This window comes from Dermacentor variabilis, chromosome 9 (assembly GCF_050947875.1).
Source record: "Dermacentor variabilis isolate Ectoservices chromosome 9, ASM5094787v1, whole genome shotgun sequence".
Taxonomy (NCBI): domain Eukaryota; kingdom Metazoa; phylum Arthropoda; class Arachnida; order Ixodida; family Ixodidae; genus Dermacentor; species Dermacentor variabilis.
In genome coordinates, this window is record NC_134576.1 from 14,822,271 (window position 1) to 14,831,723 (window position 9,453).

At 53.4% G+C, this 9,453-nt stretch overlaps 1 pseudogene; it reads right to left on the bottom strand.

The window, feature by feature from the left end:
* Nucleotides 1–8,498, bottom strand: part of LOC142557959 (uncharacterized) — a 31,647-nt pseudogene extending 23,149 nt beyond the window's left edge.
* Nucleotides 8,499–9,453: the final 955 nt, after the last annotated feature.

Here is a 9,453-nt window from a genome sequence, read left to right on the forward strand (position 1 = left end):
GTTCCCCCTCTTTGCCAGTACCGAACCTAACGCAGTGTCTCATTCGACACGTGGTTTCTCAGATCATTTCATGTCGACGAAACCTGGTTGAACAACACACTTTCGACGGCTGCTTTCGAAATAGGCAGCGCAAATAGGGCCAAAGCAAGCTCAGACAGCAGGGGGAACATTTTATTTCCGACAGTGTTTTTTTTTTTTTGCATTCCTGATGGTAGCCCATAACTTGGTCATGCTTGGTGAGATTAGAGCAGAATATTTAGTTTTGGTCCACAGTACTGCGCTTCGCTCAGTACGCGTCACCCTTGCGTAGAGCGCGCGAACGGCGGCCGCCGGGGCGCGCCGCTGCGAGCCAGCGACGTCTGACGGCAGCAGCTGGGCCCGACAGTAGATACGTAGGCCATAGAGTCACTATACCAGCTCTTGAGGACAAGCTACCCATAGGGCGCATGCATTGAAATCGGAAACCGCAAAAGCGCCATCCCGTTGCTACCGCTGAGGTTTCCAGCTCCTAAGACGCTTGCAAGACTTGACGGCAGTAGTCACTTTTAATCTGGCAACCGTAGCCACGTAGCAGAGTAGCAGCATGGCGTCTCGCTTGTAGTGATGTTAGTTATGTGATGTCGTGTATGTGCAGCCGTGTGTGTGGGCTTTATAGGTTCGTTCTTTGCTCTATGGCTTTTTTCTATGGTGCGGGTGTGGTCGACGTTGGCATGGATGTTGGCCGTGCCGGTGTCAGTTATGGAACCGAAGTATGATCCTGTTAAAGTTTCCGGCAGTGTGCGGTATGGAGCGGTCACGCACTGTTTGCTGTGCAAGTGTCACTCAACGAGGTTATGAGTGAAGAGCTCGAAGCTGTGGTCGGCAGATTCCTCGTTTGGCCGACAAGCTGAAGACGCCCAACCTGACCACAAAACCGGCAAGCAACACCCAGCTTACCCCGAATACCCGTGACCAGGAGCTTCGGGCTCTGCGTGTTGAGGTAAGCCGCCTCACAACACTTTTAGCAAACAACCCTGTTCTCCTCCTCACCACCCCAACATCTCTCCCCAGAACGAATCCTCCCACCCACTGTGGAGTCACCCAACACACCTGCCATACCTGTCTCACCACCCCCCCCATAATAAGAAACGCACATCGGACTCGCATGACGATTATCAAGCTGATCTCAAAGACTTGGAATCCTAATTTGACGCTAAACTGGTAGCTCTGGAGGCGCGCCTCGAAACCAAATTCACAACACTCGCCGAACAGCTATCTTCTCGCCTTGAGCAACAGATGGACACACTTTTCACGCGGTTAAGCCTAACTCTTCAGCGTACTTGTGCACAATTTGAGACGCGCCTTCAGAGGCTAAATACAAATACCAGCTCTTCAAATGAGCGGTGCCCTACCTGCATCCTACACCCACCTATTCCTCCTATTCCACTTCCAATACCAACCCGAGAACCAATCTTCGACCCACCCACGCTCCAATAAGGCGGGCTGGGATAATTATACCCACCTATCACTAATCCAGTGGAACTGCCGCAGCTTTTGAGGCAAGCGCGCGCGCCGCTACAACTCTTAATACCTACCCTCCCTGCAATCCCTAAGCTCTTTTTATTACAGGACACGCAACACAAAGCCAAACTTCCCATTTACCACGCAGTACACTCAGAGACCACCGACAACCCTCGGTTACTCGTACATCTCACTATCATCTACCAAGAACACACAATCACCTCCACCACCCCGTGTGTCCTCATCGAAAACATCCCCATGAAACGTAATACACCTCCGATCTTTATTGCTAACGTATACCACAACCCACGCCAAGCCATGGCCATTCTCGATGCTCTACTGCAGAGCATCGCATCGCGGGCCGCAATAAGCGCAACGAATAGCCCACCACTACCAGGTAATTATCTCCGTTCTCACAGAAGACATCAAATCCACTCACTTATTGCTATGATGTGCTGAAAGTAGGGTGTGTATCATAGGTTTGGTGTCTGGTTTACGGTGCTGTTGACAGACAGGACATTTTGACACATGACTCTGAATGTGTTCGTTAATACCAGGCCACCAGACTGATTGAGTGGCTCGATCCTTACATCTTCCAACGCCTAGATGACCAGTATTCAAGTGCTTCAGCACATCCCTTTGCATGCTCGCTGGGATCACAATGCGGCTGCCTTTAAGTAAAATGCCACTCACCAGTGTCATTTCGTGGGCAAATTCTGTATACCTCTGCACTTCGGGGGGAAGTGACTCTCGTTTGGGCCACGACGTCGTATAGTAGTCCCTGACCCTTGCTGACATGGTATCATTCATTTGCGCTTCATTTTTCCTCTCTGGCGCGTCTTGGGATGCAAGCGGAAGTTCCATCGTAAGCATTTCGTGCTCTATGATGGACTTGCTGACGCTCCTTGGGCTGCTGCTGGCCATTTCTTTTTGCGGCTTCCCTAAGAGCACGTCAGCTGCGTGTATTTTATTGTCATGAATGTGGGCAATGGCATAATCAAACTCCAGCAGTCTCATTCGAAACCGTTGCAGACGTGGACTGTGTTCATTCAGGCGGCTTGATGACAGCGGCGGCAGTAGCGGCTTGTGGTGTTTCTATATGGATCTGCAAACCTAGCATGTAGGAGCGGAAACGCTCGCAGGCCCATGTAAATGTAAATGCTTCTTTCTTTATATTTGAGCATATCGTGTCTCCGTGTCAGAGAAGGACCTTGAAGCATAGGCATTTGGAAGCCTACGAACTTCTGTCACTTGTAGGAGGACTGCGCCAAGACCGTTCAATGATGCATCTGCGAACACAATCAAAAGACTGCGAGGGTTGTATTGGGTGAAAACCGGTATCGTCGTCAATGCTTTTTTTCTGGCTTGCTGCGCCGTATACCAGCACCATTCAGCGTCACTGTTAAACAGGTCACATAAGGCTTTTTTGAGCTGCGAGAACCCTGGGAGAAATTTGGCCAGGTGATTGGCCATTGCCAAGAACGACCTTACTTCTGGTACATCTGTTGGCTCTGCTAGCTGGCACAGTGGATTGACTTTTTCAGAGTCAGCATTACTACCGCTTGCCGATACGATGTGTCCAAGGAATCTCACTTACTGCTGGCGTAGTATGCACTTTCCTGCCATACAGGTGATGCCAGCTTCTTGAGGGCGCTGAAGTACATTGTGCAGCCCTGCGGCCAAACACCATTATGTCCTCTTGCACACATGCTTGGCCGTCGAAGCTTTCTAGCATGGCATGGCATGGCAAGTCCTTTATTTTGGTCCAGAGAAACTAGGGTCCGAGGGCGAAAGCCCTTTAGGCTAAGTCGGTGGCTGCGCCCACGTAGGCACCGGTAGGCCAAAGGCTTTCCCGATGTCGCGAGCTCTCCGGACGGCCAGCAGTTCATCTTGGAGGACTTCGCTGGATATGCGCCGACTCCAGTCCTCCTCACCGTTGAGACATGAAGCCCTTTGGTTGGGGCACAGCCAGAACATATTGTCACGTAGGTGACGGTGAACTGCCCGGCACGCAGGCAGCCAGAAAGGGACATTGCGTCGGCGGTAGACTTAAAGAGAGTTAAATGGGCGAACTTGTGGCCTAAATCAAGCGAACAGCTTGGTGACGGCGAAAGCAGCAAGCGCGCCTAGGGCGTTCGTCGGACTGAGCCAGCGCATGCGGTGGTCCCGTATTTATACGTTTCGCGCCCATGATCGAAACGCGTCAAGCGACGCCGATCGCGTCGCAGCGACGCGAGCTGCGTAGCTCGCGTTGCTACAAGCCGAAATAAACGCACGTGGCATTACCCCCGTAAAAAAGCATCGCCCCGATGCTAAACAAAACAAAAAACTTGTAAGCATGCAATCAAACGTGGAAAACAAAAAAAAAAGAATGTCTCTTAGTCCGCTAACTTTCAAAAAGCTTTTTGAGGCGCGCGACGTGTACCATCTCAGGTCGCGCGCGACGTCGCTGTGACTGTGTCACTCCATCAGCCACAACCTCGTGGACCAGCGGTCCAAGTCGTCGAGTTATCTTGTAGGGCCCGAAGTATCGGCGCAGGAGCTTCTCACTAAACCCGCGGCGACGAATCGGCGTCCACACCATAACGCGGTCACCAAGTGCGTACTCTTGGTCTCCTCGTCGTAGGTTGTAGAGTCCGGCGTCGACATTTTGCTGCTCTTTCATACGCATTCGGGTAATCTGGCGAGCTTCCTCGGCGCGTTGAAGGAAGCCGGCAACGTCTGCATGGATGTTGTCGTCTTCTACGTCAGGCAACATCGCATCAAGCATCGTGGCGACTTTGCGACCGAAGATAAGCTTGAATGGCGTCATCTGCGTTGTCCCCTGTTGCGCGGTGTTGTACGCGAGCGTCACGTACGGAAGGACTTCGTCCCAAGTCTTGTGCCCGACGTCGACATACAGGGCGAGCATGACGGCTAGGGTTTTATTTAAACGCTCCGTAAGGCCGTTTGTCTGTGGGTGGTGCGCTGTAGTGCGTCGACGGCTCGTGTGGCTCAAGTGCAGAATCTGTTGTGTCACAAGTTCTGCCGTGAATGCCGTACCTCTGTCCGTAATAAGGACCTCGGGTGCACCATGACGGAGAACGATGTTCATTATGAAGAATCGGGCGACCTCGATTGCATTTTCCGATGGTAACGCCGTTGTCTCGGCATAGCGCGTCAGATAGTCCGTTGCTACCGCTATCCACCTGTCCCGCAAGTAGACGTCGAGAAGGCGCGAAGCAGATCCATCACTATCTGCTGGTATGGTTTCCATGGTGGCTCGATTGGTTGCAGGAGGCCGGCTGGCCTTGTAGGAGGTGTTTTTCGACGTCGGCAATCTCGGAAGGTTCTCATGTAGCGTGCAGCGTCTGCGTTCAGGCCCGGCCAGTAGTACTTTTCTTTAATTCTTCTGAGAATTCGAGTGAATCCCAGATGCCCTGCTGTCGGCTCATCGTGAGACGCTTCTAACATCTCTTGCCGTAGCTTAACTGGCACGACGAGTAGGTATGCCGCTTTGTACGGCGTGAAGTTGTTCTTCACAAGCACGCTGCCGCGCAGGCACAGCGATGAAAGCGCGCGTCTGAATGCCTTTGGCACTGAATCGGTCTTGCTTTCGATATATTGAACGACACAGCGTAGATCAGGATCGGCACGTTGATCTTGTGCGAAGGTGTTAGAGCTTATGGGCCCAATGAAGGCATGTCGTCATCGTTGCAGGGCGGGGCGGATTCAACAGGGGCCCTCGAAAGGCAGTCGGCGTCTGTGTGCTTTCGGCCTGACTTATTCTACACGACGGTGACGTTGAATTCCTGTAGTCGCAGGCTTCAACGAGCGAAGCGACCTGACGGGTCTTTCAGGTTAGCGAGCGAGCACAGAGCGTGGTGGTCACTGACGACCTTGAAGTGCTCCCCGTAGAGATACGGCCGAAATTTTGTGACTGCCCAAACAACAGCGAGACATTCCTTTTCGGTCGTCGAATAGTTCAATTCGGCTTTCGACAGGGATTTGCTCGCGTAGGCGATGGCTCGCTCGAGGCCGTTCTTCTTTTGAATCAACACAGCACCGAGTCCTACGCTGCTTGCATCCGTGTGGATCTCGGTGTCAGCGCTCTCGTCGAAATGGCCGAGTACTGGCGGTGACTGCAAGCGCCTTTGAAGTTAGCGAAAAGCGTCTTCTTAGGGCTTCTTCCATGTGAACTGCACGTCGGCTTTCGCAAGGCGAGTGAGAGGCTCTGCGATTCGAGAGAAATCTCGGACAAAACGCCTGTAATACGCACAGAGCCCCAAAAATCTACGGACAGCTTTCTTTTCACTGGGTATCGGGAAACTTTCTATGGCTGCCGTCTTTTTGGTGTCCGGACGCAAGCCTTTGCGTTTAACTACGTGGCTGAGTGAGTAGTTTCAGAGTCCCGACGCTCTAATTGCCTCTAGCACAGTATGCAGCCTGTTAAGGTGCTCGTCGAAGGTGGATGCGAAACCGATTACGTCGTCGAGATATACGAGGCATATCTGTCATTTCAGCCCAGGCAACACGGTGTCCATGACACGCTGAAATGTCGCTGGCGCTGAGCATAGTCCGAAAGGCATAACTCCAAGTTCGTAACACGACCTACTGTATAAAGGGCGACCTGCGCATCCCGTGGTCGCCTGCACAGTATACAGTATATACTGTGTAGCATACGAGCCACGATCTTATACAGTAGGTCGGACCGTCCGGCGTGATGAAGCCAGTCTTCTCACGGTCACTCTCGTCGATCTTAATCTGCCAGTAGCCGCTCCGGAGGTCCATCGACGAAAAATATTTGGCACCGCACAGTCGATCTAAAGTATCATCGGTTCTCGGAAGCGGGTAGACGTCTTTTTTCGTGACGCTGTTGAGACGCCTATAATCGACGCGAAATCGCAGGGTACCGTCTTTCTTCTTTACAAGCACCACGGGTGAAGACCACGAGCTTTTGGACGACTGAATGACGTCGTCGCGAAGCATTTCTTCAACTTGTGTCTTGATTGTTTCACGTTCTCGCGCTGAAACGCGGTAGGAACGTCGGCGGACGGGACGAGCCGATTCATCGGGTATAATGTGATGCTACGCTATGTGCGTTTGCCGTATCCTCGATGACTTTGATAAACATTCGGACTATCGCAGAAGAAGGCGACGTAGCTTTTCTTGCTTTTGTTGTGGCAGGGCGGTTTTAATGTCGAACTTTACCTCAACAGCCACCGTCGACGACGCCTCATGGGACGACTCGAAGAGCGCTAATGCGTTGCTTATTTCGGCGAATTCTTTTAAGAAAGCGACCGTCGCACCTCTGTTGAGGTGCTTGTGTTCCGTGCTAAAATTGGCACAGCCGCTCTGCCTTCACGCAGATGGACGACAAGGCGTGCGACGCAAATTTGGCGATCCAGAAGCAGCTGCAAGTTCGCTTCGACAATCGCATCGCCGCTTGAGAACGCGTCTGTTTCGACTAGTGCCATGACGCTAGCATTTGGTGGGAGGCTCACTTGATCGTCAAGGATGGTGAACGCGGCGCGATGATAATGATTGCTTTGCACTCTTTCTGACCGTTTTGTAGTCGGTGTTATGGTTTTCGTCTGCAGGTCGATCACCGCACCGTTTTCGTTCAGGAAGTCCATACCGAGGATTACGTCCCGAGAACAGTGCTGTAGGATGATGAAGTTCACAGGGTAGGTGTGACCGTGAACAGCCACTCGCGCAGTGCATCGTCCCATCGGGGTTATAAGGTGGCCTCCTGCTGTGCGTATTTGAGGACCTTCCCATGCGGTTTTGACTTGCTTGAGTTGTGACAAAAATCGTCCACTAACGACGGAGTAGTCGACCCCGGTGTCGACGAGTGCAAACACTGGATGTCCATCTAGGGTAACTTGTAAGTCGCACTTGGTGTTCGGGTTCGATGTCGGTCGGTCACCGACTGTGCGGTCTGTCGCTTCGCACTGTCGCGGCTGCGTCGGGTGGAAGCCTCGTGGCAAGGTGCTGTTGTGGCCTTCAGCCGCGCCATCGAATTTGTGGTGTCGGGTAGCGGCTTCGTGTTTTGTGGCGTCGCTGCGTCGGGTCGCTTCGTGGCGTCGGAATGCACCGAGGCGTCGGAAAGCGTTGAGGCGGCGGAATGCGTCCTGTCCTGGTTGTAGGAGGGTTTTTCGGTCTTCGCTCGAGAGCGGCGTCACCTCCCGACGTCGCTGGCTTTAGTTTCCCCTACGAGGGCTCGGTGACCTTTCCCTCGCGTACGCTTGGTACGGCGAAGACTAACGGCATGGGTAGGGTGACGGGGACCTGAAGCGACGTATGGGGCGGCATCTTCGGTCGCTCGAAGATAGGCTTCAATTTCGCGAGGCCGTTGGCCAGGAAGTGGTCGTGGGGCGTCGATGTTGTACCCGCGGACGCCCATCTGACGGTACGAGCACTCCTGTAGGAGGTGACCGGCTTCAACAAAGTGAAAATAAAGCGGTCGTCGATCTGGGGTTCTCCAGATGTCAGTCTCCTCGTGGTGGTTTGCCGGAACGTGTTTGAACAGACGGCCTGCTGCGGGCGCGGCGGTGGCGGGTATAGGCTTGGTTGCGTTGCGGCGGCGTGTACGTTTCCCGTCGCCAGCTGGTTGGCCTCGCTTGGCTTTGCAGAGCGGCGGCGTAAGTTGAAACGCGTGGCTCCTGGCAAGGTGGCGATAGGGTAGATGTCGTTTCGGCGGGATCGAGGTTGTCCGGAGCTTGCTGTACGTCGTCCTTTACGACGTCGGCGAGCAAGGATATTTGTGGTTGCGCACCCGGTAGCAACTTGCGCAGCTCGTCGTGCACGATGGCGCGGATGGTATCTCGAAGGGCCACTGCGGAGGCACTTCGAGAGTCGTCGCAGTCTGACGGAGGAGCGCGTAAGTTGCGGTCGTACTGCTTTGCGCGAAGCTCGAGCGTCTTCTCAATAGAGGCCGCTTCGCTAATCAATTCGGCGACGGTCCTCGGCGGGTCGCGAATGAGAACGACGAAAAGTGGCTCCTTGACGGCCCTCATAAGGTCTTGTCTTCAGTCATGTTGGCATCCGCATGGCGAAATAGCTTTTGCATTTCTTCCGCAAAGACGGTTACGGACTCGTTTGGATGCTGCTGGCGAGTTTTAAGCAAGGCCTCAGCTCGTTATTTGCACAGAATACTTGCGAAAGTTGCAGATAAGTGCCTCTTGAAAGCCTCCCACGTTGTCAAGGACAGCTCCTGGTTCTCCTACCAGGTTGTAGCAGAGTCTTCAAGAGAGAAGAAGCCGTTCCGAAGTTTCTCTTCGTGAGACCACTGGTTGAAGGTTGCAACTCGTTCATAACGTTCCAGCCAATCTTGTACATCTTCGCAAGTGGAGCCGCTAAAAAGCGGAGGTACTCGCGGCTGCTGGACGACGAGCGGCGCACGTGTGGTGGCGGCTTGCATTGGTGACGTCGAGCGGTGGTTCACACGGCGACCAGGGGCAGGTAGTGGTCCCAATTCAGCCGGCAGTCCTTGTAGTCGGCGGCTGCTACGGGTTTCTTCCCTCTTGTCTTCTCTGGAGCTGTCTTCTGTGTCACCAGCTCCAGATGCATTTGGGCAGCTGTCACGCCTCTGAGGGGGTGTCCGAAGCATAAGCACCTCCACCAAAATGTCACGTAGGTGATGGTGAGCTGCCCGGCACGCAAGCAGACAGAAACGGACACTGCGTCGGCGGTAGACTTAAAGAGAGTTTAATGGGCGAACTTGTGCGCTGAATCAAGCGAACAACTCGGTGACGGCGAAAGCAGCAAGCGCGCCTAGGGCGTTCATCGGACTGAGCCAGCGCACGCGGTGGTCCTGTATTTATACGTTTCGCGTCCATGATCGAAACGCGTCAAGCGATGCCGGTCGCTACAAGCCGAAATAAACGCACGTGGCAATATGATCAAAAAGACACGGAGTTTGTCCACAACGTTTACATTCCGCGGGAAAATCCTGGTCAATATTGTTAAGCA